Genomic DNA, 12,080 nt, shown 5'->3' on the forward strand with positions numbered 1-12,080 from the left:
TATATATATATATATATATATACAGTTGCGAGAAAAAGTATGTGAACCCCTTGGGATTACGTGGAGTTTTGCATGAATTGGGCATAAAATGTGCTCTGAACGTCATCTAAGTCACAACAATAGAAGAACACAGTCTGCTGAACATAATACTACATAAACATTAGATGTTGCCATGGTTTAATTGCACATAACATGTAAACATTCACAGTGCAGAGAGGAAAAAGTATGTGAGGCCCTAGCTTAATGACTTCTCCCAGAGCTAATTGGAGCCAGGAGTGAGCCAACCTTGACTCCAATCAGTGTGATGATATTGGATGTGTTGCTGACAGCTGTCCTGCCCTTAAAAAACACACACCTGTTTTGGGTTTACTGGATTCAAGAAGCACTGTCTGATGTGAACCATGCCTCGCAGAAAAGAGCTCTCAGAAGACCTACGATCAAGAATTGTTGACTTGCATGAAGCTGGAAAGGGTTACAAAAGTATCTCCAAAAGCCTTGATGTTCATGTGTCCACGGTAAGACAGACTGTCTACAAATGGAGAAAGTTTAGCACTGTTGCTACTCTCCCTAGGCGTGGTCATCCTGTAAAAATGACTGCAAGAGCACAGCACAGAATGCTGCATGAGGTAAAGAAGAATCCCAGAGTGTCGGCTAAACACCTACAGAAATCTCTGGCACATGCTAACATTTTTGTTGACACATCTACAATAAGGAAAACATTAAACAAGAATGGAGTACATGGGAGGACACCACGGAGGAAGCCATTGCTGTCCAAAAAGAAGATTGCAGCACGTTTGAAGCTTGCAAAAGAGCACCTGGATGTTCCACAGCACTACTGGCAAAATATACTGTGGACAGATGAAACCAAGATTGAGTTGTTTGGGAAGAACACACAACACTATGTGTGGAGAAAAAAAGGCACAGCACACCAACATCAAAACCTCATCCCCACTGTAAAACATGGCGGAGGGAGCATCATGGTTTGGGGCTGCTTTGCTGTCTCAGGGTCTGGACGGATTGTTGTCATTGATGGGAAAATGAATTCCAGAGTTTGTCAAGACATTTTGCAGGAAAACGTACGACCATCTGTCCGCCAACTGAAGCTCAGCAGAGGATGGGTGATGCACCAGGACAATGACCCAAAAAATACAAGTAATTCAACAAAACAATGGCTGCAACAGCACAGGATACGCCTTCTGGAGTGGCCCAGTCAGAGTCCTGACCTCAACCCGATTGAAATGCTGTGGCATGACCTTAAGAGAGCGATTCACACCAGACATCCCAAGAATATTGCTACACTGGAACAGTTTTGTGAAGAGGAGTGGTCCAAAATGACTCCAGATCGTTGTGCAGGTCTGATCTGCAACTACAGGAAACGTTTGGTTGAGGTTATTGCTGCCAAAGGAGGGTCAACCAATTATTAAGTCCAAAGGTTCACATACTTTTTCCTCCCTGCACTGTGAATGTTTACATGTTATGTGCAATTAAACCATGGCAACATCTAATGTTTGTGTAGTATTATGTTCAGCAGACTGTGTTCTTCTATTGTTGTGACTTAGATGACGTTCAGAGCACATTTTATGCCCAATTCATGCAAAACTCCACGTAATCCCAAGGGGTTCACATACTTTTTCTTGCAACTGTATATATACAGTTGTGTTCAAAATAATAGCAGTGTGTTGAAAAAAGTGAATAAAGCTCAAAATCCTTCTAATAGCTTTTATTTCCATACACACAAATGCATTGGGAACACTACACATTCTATTCCAAATCATAACATGAAGAAAAATGTATCAAATTTGTGTTGTTCCTCTGAAAAAATTGAAGAAAAGTGAATATTAGACTGTTCAAAAAAATAGCAGTGTTTGCATTCTTCTTTACAAACTCAAACAGTCACTATATAAACTGAAAAATGTTTGAAGATTTTGCTTTCCTTTGAATCACTTAATTAATATTTAGTTGTATAAGCACTGTTTCTGAGAACTGCTGTACATCTGTGTTGTATGGAGTCACCCAACTTCTGGCACCTGTGAACATGTATTCCAGCCCAGGATGATTGGACTACATTCCACAGTTCTCTACTTCTTGGATTTGCCTCAGAAACTTCATTTTTGATTTCACCCCACAAGTTTTCTATTGGATTAAGATCCGGGGATTGGGCTGGCCACTCCATAACATCAATCTTGTTGTGTTTGGGGGTCGTTGTCTTGTTGGAACACCCATATCAAGGGCATTTCCTCTTCAGCATAAGGCAGCATGACCTCTTCAAGTATTCTGATGTATTCAAACTGATCCATGATCCCTGGTATGCGATAAATAGGCCCAACACCGTAGTATGAGAAACATCCCCATATCATGATGCTTGCGCAACCATGCTTCACTGTCTTCACTGTGTACTGTGGCTTGAATTCAGTGTTTGGGGGTCGTCTGACAAACTGTCTCCGGCCACTAGACCCAAAAAGAACAATCTTACTTTCATCAGTCCACAAAATGTTGCGCCATTTCTCTTTAGGCCAGTCAATGTGCTCTTTGGCAAATTGTAACCTCTTCAGCACATGTCTTTTTTTCAACAGTGGGACTTTGTGGGGGCTTCTTGCAGATAGCTTGGCTTCATATAGGCATCTTCTAATTAGTACAATTGTAACAGTACTCACCGGTAACTTTAGACCTTCTTTGATCTTCCTGTAGCTGATTGTTGGCTGAGTCCTTGCCATTTTGGCTATTCTTTTATCCATTCGAATGGTAGTTTTTCGCTTTCTTCCACGTCTTTCAGGTTTTGGTTGCCATTTTAAAGCATTTGCAATCATTTTAGCTGAGCAGCCTATCATTTTCTGCACTTCTTTATATGTTTTCCCCTCTCCAATCAACTTTTTAATCAAGGTATGCTGTTCTTCTGAACAATGTCTGGAACGACCCATTTTCCTCAGAATTTCAGAGAGAAATGCACTGTAACCAGCATGTACAACATTTGCTGCCTTCCTTCCTGAAATAAGGGCAATAATTGCCTCCTGTTTTTCAAAGAATGAATGACCTCACTAATAGAACTCCACACTGCTATTATTTTGAACATGCCCCTTTCAATTAGTGATTCAATTACACAGAATCAGCAGCATGCAGCAGCATGTCATGACTGTTGGGTCTGTTGGATTTCTATTACTCTACTACACCTGCTAGTAAATTATTTGCCATGTAGAAAGATAATTTCTACCAAAAACAGTGATTGATCAGGTTAGTGATGTCTGACTGCTATTATTTTGAACACAACTGTATGTATATATACAGTATATATATATATGTATATATATAATTTTTTTGGTCTTTTTCTCTGTCTATATATATATCTTGTATTTATGCTTTTTTGATTGTAATATGCTTTGAAAATGTTAAATAAAGATTTATAAATAAATAAACCCGACTTCCTAATACTTGCTCGCCACTAATAAGATAATGTGAAGCATATAACACTGCTTCTCATTTTTGTCTTCTTTCTGCCTTCTTTAACTCTTTTGCAATCTGCTAAAAAAAAAAAGAAAGCCTTGTATTAAAGTGGATGTAAACCTCAGTTATGAAATGTGAACAAAGCATATCCTTTTATAGTATGTAATGATCTCCTAAGGGCTCTTTCACACAAACATTCTGATCGAGTCCACCTGCCCGTTTTTCAGGCGGACCTAATCAGAACCTCCATTCTATTCTATGGAGCGGCGGGTATAAACAGACATGTGTTCGTTTACACCCGCCGACATCCCATCCGATCTGCCAAAAAGGGACAGATGGGGATCCAATTCCCCTTCCATCCATCGGATTGGATCAGATCGGATGAAAATGGACAGGTGGTTTGTTTTCATCTGAACGCCCATTGAGGAGAGCAAGCAGCTCTGTGTTTGCTCTGCAGCAGCAGAGCATACACAGAGCTGTCATCCACTTGCTCAGCGGAGATCAGCAGAGAGATCCCCCGCTGAGCAAGCGGATCCGCTAAACGGGTCAATCCCATGTGAAATCCCTAAAACGAGTGCGCTCAGAATCTGCTGCAGTTGTGCATGGTAGTCAATCAACTTCCAACTTCAGCTTGTTCAGTTAGGCTTTGACAATAAAACCTGGAATCTGATTGGTTTCTATGCAGAGCTGCACCAGATTTTACACCAAGCAGTTTTAGTAAATAACCCCCTGAGTGTCATTTCTGTCTGCTGATTTGTACCTCTGCTATCAGCAAGCATCACTTCTGTCAAGTTTTCTTGACACTAAGAGGTAAAAAGGTGACAGGGGAGGGAGCTCAAGCACACAACCTGTGATTGACAGTTGCAGGTCTGTTCCTGTTTGCTGTGTGGAGGGGGTGTGTCCCTTCCCTCCAATCGGCTCTCAGAGCTCTCCTCACTGAACTCCACAAAGTGTAATTACAGCTCCCCACCCCTTGTTTTCTGGAATCTCAGACAAGCTTTATAAATTATTGACTTTGAAAGGATGTAGAGAAGAGAAGACTGCAGATAAACAGGTACAACTTGCATAGGAGGATTTGTTTCAGCTCTGTGTACCACCTGAGGCCAGTCATTTCACTGGGTATATGTAAGGGTTTACAACACTTTAAACCTGAGGGCCCCTGTAAAACATCTGCAAAACTTTCCAAATCACATACCAGCACTGAAACTCTTAAGGTATAAATATGGCCTCCCAATAAAAATATGTGCTGCAGCACTTAATTATATGTGTATCTATAATGATGTCCACCTAATGCAGTGATGGTGTGGCAACAATGCTGCACTACTCCTTAATTCAGAGTTGTCACCCTCATGTAGCCTATGACTGCTTGCACTACTGTGGGATAAAAAATTTTGCAGGAGGTGTGGCTATCAGCATTGTTACCTGCTGATTCACAATTCTGTAGCTTGTTAATCAGCACCTAGCCACGCCTAGTCCTGCCCATTGCTTTCTTGATTGATAGCACTGCCTCTGTAAGTGAAACCCTCCCACTGTGAGCTGCAGTGTCTTGTAGGGGGAGCTTGTGAGACACAAATGAAAAAGAATTTGGCTCATTTAGGGAAGGTTAACTTCTTCCCCACTGCCTTATAGCAGATATACTGCAACAGGGAGGCAGAGGTGCTCAAAATCTTGTTTATATATATATATATATATATATATATATATATATATATATATATATATATATATATATATATATATATATATATACAGTGGGGATCAAAAGTTTGGGCACCCCAGCTAAAAATTTGTATTAATGTGCATAAAGAAGCCAAGGAAAGATGGAAAAATATCCAAAAGGCATCAAATTACAGATTAGACATTCTTATAATATGTCAACAAAAGTTAGATTTTATTTCCATCATTTACACTTTCAAAATAACAGAAAACAGAAAAATGGCGTCTGCAAAAGTTTGGGCACCCTGCAGAGTTAATATCTTGTACTGCCCCCTTTGGCAAGTATCACAGCTTGTAAACGCTTTTTGTAGCCAGCCAAGAGTCTTTCAATTCTTGTTTGAGGTATCTTTGCCCATTCTTCCTTACAAAAGTCTTCCAGTTCTTTGAGATTTCTGGGCTGTCTGTCACGCACTGCTCTTTTAAGGTCTATCCATAGATTTTCAATGATTTTGAGGTCAGGAGATTGTGAAGGCCATGGCAAAACCTTCAGTTTACGCCTCTTGATGTAATCCCCCGTGGATTTCGAGGTGTGTTTAGGATCATTATCCATTTGTAGAAGCCATCCTCTCTTTAACTTCAGCTTTTTCACAGATGGCATCAAGTTACCATCCAAAATTTGCTTAAATTTTATTGAATCCATTGTTCCTTCTACTCGTGAGATGTTCCCTGTGCCACTGGCTGCAACACAACCCCAAAGCATGATTGATCCAACCCCATGCCTAACAGTTGGACAGAGGTTCTTTTCATTAAATTCTGTGCCCCTTCTTCTCCAAACGTACCTTTGCTCATTATGGCCAAAAAGTTCAATTTTAACCTCATCGGTCCACAGAACTTGTTTCCAAAATGCATCAGGCTTGTCTATATGTTCATTTGCAAAGTTCAAACGATGATTTTTGTGGTGAGGACGTAGAAGAGGTTTTCTTCTGATGACTCTTCCATGAAGACCATATTTGTACAAGTATCTCTTTACAGTGGAATAGTGTACCACAACTCCAGTGTCTGCCAGATCTTTCTGGAGGGATCGTGCAGTCAAACGTGGGTTTTGAATTGTTTTTCTCACAATCCTGCGAGCTGTTCTGTCTGATATTTTTCTTGGTCTTCCAGATCTTGCTTTAACTTCCACTGTTCCTGATGACTGCCATTTCTTAAATACATTCCGAACAGAGGATATTGACATCTGAAAACGCTTTGCTATCTTCTTATAGCCTTCTCCAGCTTTGTGAGTGTCAACTATTTTCAGTTTCAGTTTTCTAGACAACTGCTTAGAAGAACCCATGGTGCTGATTATTGGGGCAAGGTCAGATGAGTCTGGGCATTTAAAACCTTTGAGATTGACATAACCTGGTCTTCCCAGACAATGATTGAGAACAATCCATGACACTGGCAGGTCTCAGCTTTGCAAAGGGGGCAGTGCATGCTATAAATTCTGTAGGGTGCCCAAACTTTTGCAGACGCCATTTTTTTGTTTTCTGTTATTTTGAAAGTGTAAATGATGGAAATAAAATCTAACTTTTGTTGACATATTATAAGAATGTCTAATCTGTAATTTGATGCCTTTTGGAGATTTTTCCATCTTTGCTTGGCTTCTTTATGCACATTAATACAAATTTTTAGCTGGGGTGCCCAAACTTTCGATCCCCACTGTATATATATATATATGTGATTTTGCATTTCCAGGTAGGGGGCGCGCGCGAGCCGCGTGCATGCACATGCAATCAAATGCCACCGAAAAAAGAACTTAAATTTAATTTGAGTGCAGCATTCCATGACCGTGTAATTGTCAGTTAAAGTAACGCAGCGCCGTAACGCAAAAATTGGCCTGGTCAAGAAGGGAGGTAAATTCTCAGAAGGGCAAGTGGTTAAGAAAGCTTTTTTTTGTTTACTTTAAGAGGCTTTTGTATTCCATATCAACTGGATGAAGTTATTGATTAGACTGTCATACAGGAGTCTTTACTTGTACTTTAGAATGTTAAACATTGAATGTAGTATACGTAGTCCTCTTTCACTACTTTACTACTTATTAATAATTAGTTTTTGTTTTGTTTTTCCAAATAGAAAGTGCCACTTGGCATGCTACCCATCTTCCTATCAGGAGAATGTCTTCATACTTCAGATCAGATTAAAACCTCTTTTCTCCTATATACAATTGCAAGGTTGCTCCACTCAAACCAAAATCCCTCACTTTTATGCGAGGCAAGCATTGCCACTAGAACAAATAAGGAGAGGGGTAAATCCCCCCAGTGGGGACATGAAAAAATATTACAGGACTTTAATCTTAGAGGGATCTTAATCCCTCCTAGATTGTAAACTTCAAGGAGCAGGGCCCTCGAACCCCTCGTGTATCGCATTGTAATATTATTGTACTGTCTCATGTATTGTCTCCCATTGTAATGTACAGCGCTGAGCGAACTGTTGGCGCTTTATAAATACTGTATAATAATAATATAACCTTTGTCTAATCTATCCAAAACAGAGGAAAACGTGCTTTAAAATATCTTTAGTTCTGAAGTGCAGTACATTGTACAGAATCTTTATTGGCTGCTTGGTGTTGTTACACACAGGTTTGAGCATGCCTAGTTGCACTACTGCTAAATTATAGCAAACGAAAGGACAGTATACCCATCTATAGGAGCATACTACAGGCAGCAGTGATGGCTTAGAGGACAGTGGACTTTTGGCTTGGTGTAGAAGGAAAGAAGCTGACTTTGGTTGCTTAGAGAAATGCAATGATCTCCTCCTGTTCAAGCCAACTGCAAACTGGCATTACAAATGTTTTTCTTTCATAATGTATTTTTAACAATGTTTACATGAAAAGCTTTCTTCTTCTACTTCTTTCTCCCAAACTTACCACATAAGTCATACTTTAGATTGTACGCCCCTTGAGGGTTAGGGACTGATGTGAATGTACAATATATGTATGTAAAGCGCTGTGTAAATTGACAGCCCTATATAAGTACATGAAATATATAAATAAATTCTGGCACTTTGTGATTGGATATAACTTCTCCCTTACTGCCCCTAGTTTGTTCTGCTGTATAGGGAGCATAATATACAGCTTCTGATCCATGTAGTACAAACGCTCTCTGGCATTGGTTTAGCTTGGTCTGCATCTGTGCCATGCTCTCCTGTAGCATTCCTACCAGTATCACTATTTTGCTTCAGAACCTTAGCACATAATCCACCACAGAAAGCAGCAGTCCAGCCTTCCCAAGCCTCTCAGATGAGCTCTGAGGTTTCTATTACCCACTTTCCATGTAGGACATCAAATGGTGAAAAGCCTGTGGACTCTTGAGGGACCTCTCTGTAGGCAAACAACAGGTGATGCCACAATGTCTCTTACCTTAGTGCCCTTCCAGTAACTCCACAAATGTCCTCAGAATTTGTTTCAAGATCCTACTGAAACTTTTACACAGGCTGTTGGTTTGTGGGTGGAATAGACTAGCCATGATATGCATCCTCTATTTTCCAACAGAGAGCCTGCATCAGGCTGGAAATAAACTGCAGATCTTGATCACTAAGAAGCTCTTCAGGGAACCCAACTCTTCTGAAGATTCCCGCCGAAGCATCAGCAACCTTGTCTGCCAAAAGGGAGGATAGAGCCACTACTTCTGGGTACCGCGCAGCCCTGTGAATATATTCTGCCTTGCCATCCCACTGGCATGTAAGACATGATGGATAGTAGTTGACTATTTCTGTAAACATATTTGGCCAGAAAAAAATCAGCATCATTCAAGCCCTGGTCTCGGTGATTACCACATGCACTATTTTCAAGTGCTTCCTAGGTTGGTTTGGTACAATGAGCTGCCTATTGACCTTTTCTGACACGCTGCCTACTATGGTCAGATCCTCCCTTGTTAGGCCTTATGTCCATGAATATTTACATGCTCAAAATGCTTCTAGTGTACAGTTTCTAGTGATTTTCCACACCTGGGGAGCTCCAGGTGTTTTGTACAGTGACCCATACAAGTGAATGGCTGTCTGTGGCCCCACTGTTTTAAACATTGATGGCTTCTGCATCTACATTTACCCACACGGGTGTACAGCCCTAGTTCCCAGCATGAGGCCCATGGCCCGCATGTGGCCTGCTCACCCTCTATGTGCAGTTCTCAAGTTATTGGTTACCAGTCAGAAAGCAGAGTGGCAGCGGGATGTCAGGCAATGGAATGCTCTCTGTGTTCCAGTACTGAAAAAGACAATGTAATGTGGGCAGAGTTATCTCCACCCAAGGTAAAAGTAATGTGGGAGGGAGCAGGAGCATGTGATGGGAAAGTGATCAACAATCAGCGGGGGGGGGGGGGGGGGGTTAACACTTTCACTGTCATGATCATGAATACGGGGGGGGGGGAGTTAACTTTCACTGCCATTGACCATCAATGCAGGGTGAGTAAATGTCCCTGCCACTGACTAACCACCTACTTAGTTTGGGTGGGGTAAATTTCACTATCACTGATTGTCAGGAATCAAGGAGTGACCAGAAAGGTGTGGACTGACACAGGGAAACGCAGGTAATATAATACAGTTTATTATTAGCCACCCAGATATATATCTATATAAACGCACAGTGAACAAACCAACCTTCCACTAATCTTTAGGAGGTGCAGGAACACAGGCGTAGTCAGGGCTGGAGAGGTGGAACAGTCAGGCCGGCCGTAGGGTTCTGTAATGACCGTTTGGTGGTACCTCTAGCGGTCCTCAGGGCAGGATTCCCCAGGGCGCGGAGTCTAAGCCCCAGTCTGCCTTTTCACCAGAGCCCCTGATGGTGGGGATGGACTTGGCGCAGGACTGAGACCAGGTTGCGGCCCCTGAGTACACCTGCTAGTGGTAGAGGGATCCGCCAGAGGTATGTGCAGGTACGGCTGGATCCGTGCAGGATGGATGGATGGCAGAGTAGTTAGCGTGGTCAGACAAGCCGGGTCGGTAACGGTGGAGGCAGATCAGTACAGAGCAGCAGGCAAAGAGTAAACGGGTCACAAGCCAAGGTACAGCAACAGGAGGTCAAACAGCATAGGAGTAGGCAGAAGAATAGTCAGGGATGAGCCAGTAGTCAGAACAGGAGACGGTCAACAGAGATCAGGATCCAGCCGGGTCAGCAACGAAGCAGGAACACAGGGTACAGAGGCTCATGGGAAAACATACACCAAGGCCCAGAGCACAGGCCTGGTCATGCCTTATATACACCTTTCTACAATCAGCCCCAGGTTTGGCTGATTGTGAGCTTCTGGCTGCTAAGAGCACCCGCTGGTCAGCTCTGGTACTGCAGCCCACACGGCAGGTGAGTTCCACCACCAGTGCTGAGAGCACCCGCTGGTCAGCTCTGGTACTGCAGCCCACACGGCAGGCGAGTCCCACCACCAGTGCTGAGTCCATTCCTGACACTGATGTTAATAGTACTGACACTATCCTTGGGGATTATTATTGTGGACACTGACATCAAAGCTGGGGGTTATTATTGCCATCACTGACATCAGTGCTTGGGATTATTATTGCAGCCATTGATACTAATGTTGGGGATTATAATTGCAGTCACTGACACCAATACTGCTGGTTATTATTGCAGCCATTAACACTAATGCTGGGGGTTATAATTGCAGTCACTGACACCAATACTGCTGGTTATTATTGCAGCCATTGATACTAATGCTGGGGGTTATAATTGCAGTCACTGACACCAATACTGCTGGTTATTATTGCAGCCATTAACACTAATGATGGGAGTTATTATTTCAGCCACTGACACCAGTGCTGGGGGGGTTAATATTGCGTTCACTGGTACCAATGCAATGGCATTATTGTACTCCAACTTCCTCAGCGTGTACTGTGATACACTGCAAAGAATGCAGCAGGACCGAAATGTGTGTTTTCCAAAAAGCGACGCGTTTACATTTGAGCAAATACATTGTAAGGACATGTGTGGCTAGATGAAAACCACATGTATCTGAAACAAATGAAACCTCTGTTCCTCCAGGGTCTACTCTGCCTGGATATCTACCTCATGTAAATCACAAATCAAGTCCTCCTTTGTTTTGCCATGTGTTTCAATCTGCCTTACTTGGCACACGTTCACTAGATTGTCCTTGTTTACTTGCTGATTCTTATTTTCCCATGCTAGACCAGACATGATTGTGAAATAAAAGACAGAAAAACAGAGGATGGAGAGGGTCCTGATTATATACAGTGTGTGTGTGTGTAAAATATATTATGTATGTGCTTATCTCAAAGACCCCATTTCACTGGGGTTAATTACTTAACACACACACTAATGTTCTAAATAGAAAAATCCCAGTATGCTGCCAACAGAATGTAAGAATTACACTCTCAGACCTCACACTGTGTAGAGATTTTCAAGCCCTGGGACAACAAACTAAACACCAGCAGACTAAGAGAGATCAGCACTGGGGCAGATTAACTACGCAGTTATCCCTTTACACATACGTTGCAGCCACCATCACTTGTTTTTGTTAGGGAGCGAGCAGCCAGACACACAAGGAGGTGCAATTAAAGGTAGGTTTATTTACACATGTAGGGAACTGTTATTTTATACACTAGTTGTGGTTTGTTTATGTTCATATACAGCCACTACCATAGAGGTCCCATTACAGACAAGTCCCTAGGTGTGCTTCCTGCCCCTACAAGGAGGTCAAGAAACCCCAGGATGTTATATAGTTTGTTTTTCCAGGAAGTATCAGGCAGAGGGTACCAGCCTGCCATGTGCTATGTATCTGGGGAGAACTGTATGGGGATTCTGTGAGTAATGATCCAGATTAACAAGGCTGTTATCTATCTAGTTGTTACTGAAGCAGATTAGGTCTGCCTCTGTTATATTTCAACTTCTGTATAGGAACCCTAATATCTCTGTAAGAGAGAGATTTGTGGTTCATTATCATTATTCTATTTACACACTGCAGAATCCTTATAGTTGTCTATAT

This window comes from Staurois parvus, unplaced genomic scaffold, assembly GCF_062004578.1.
Source record: "Staurois parvus isolate SC_StPar_1 unplaced genomic scaffold, SC_StPar_1.0 ptg000981l, whole genome shotgun sequence".
NCBI classification, from domain to species: domain Eukaryota; kingdom Metazoa; phylum Chordata; class Amphibia; order Anura; family Ranidae; genus Staurois; species Staurois parvus.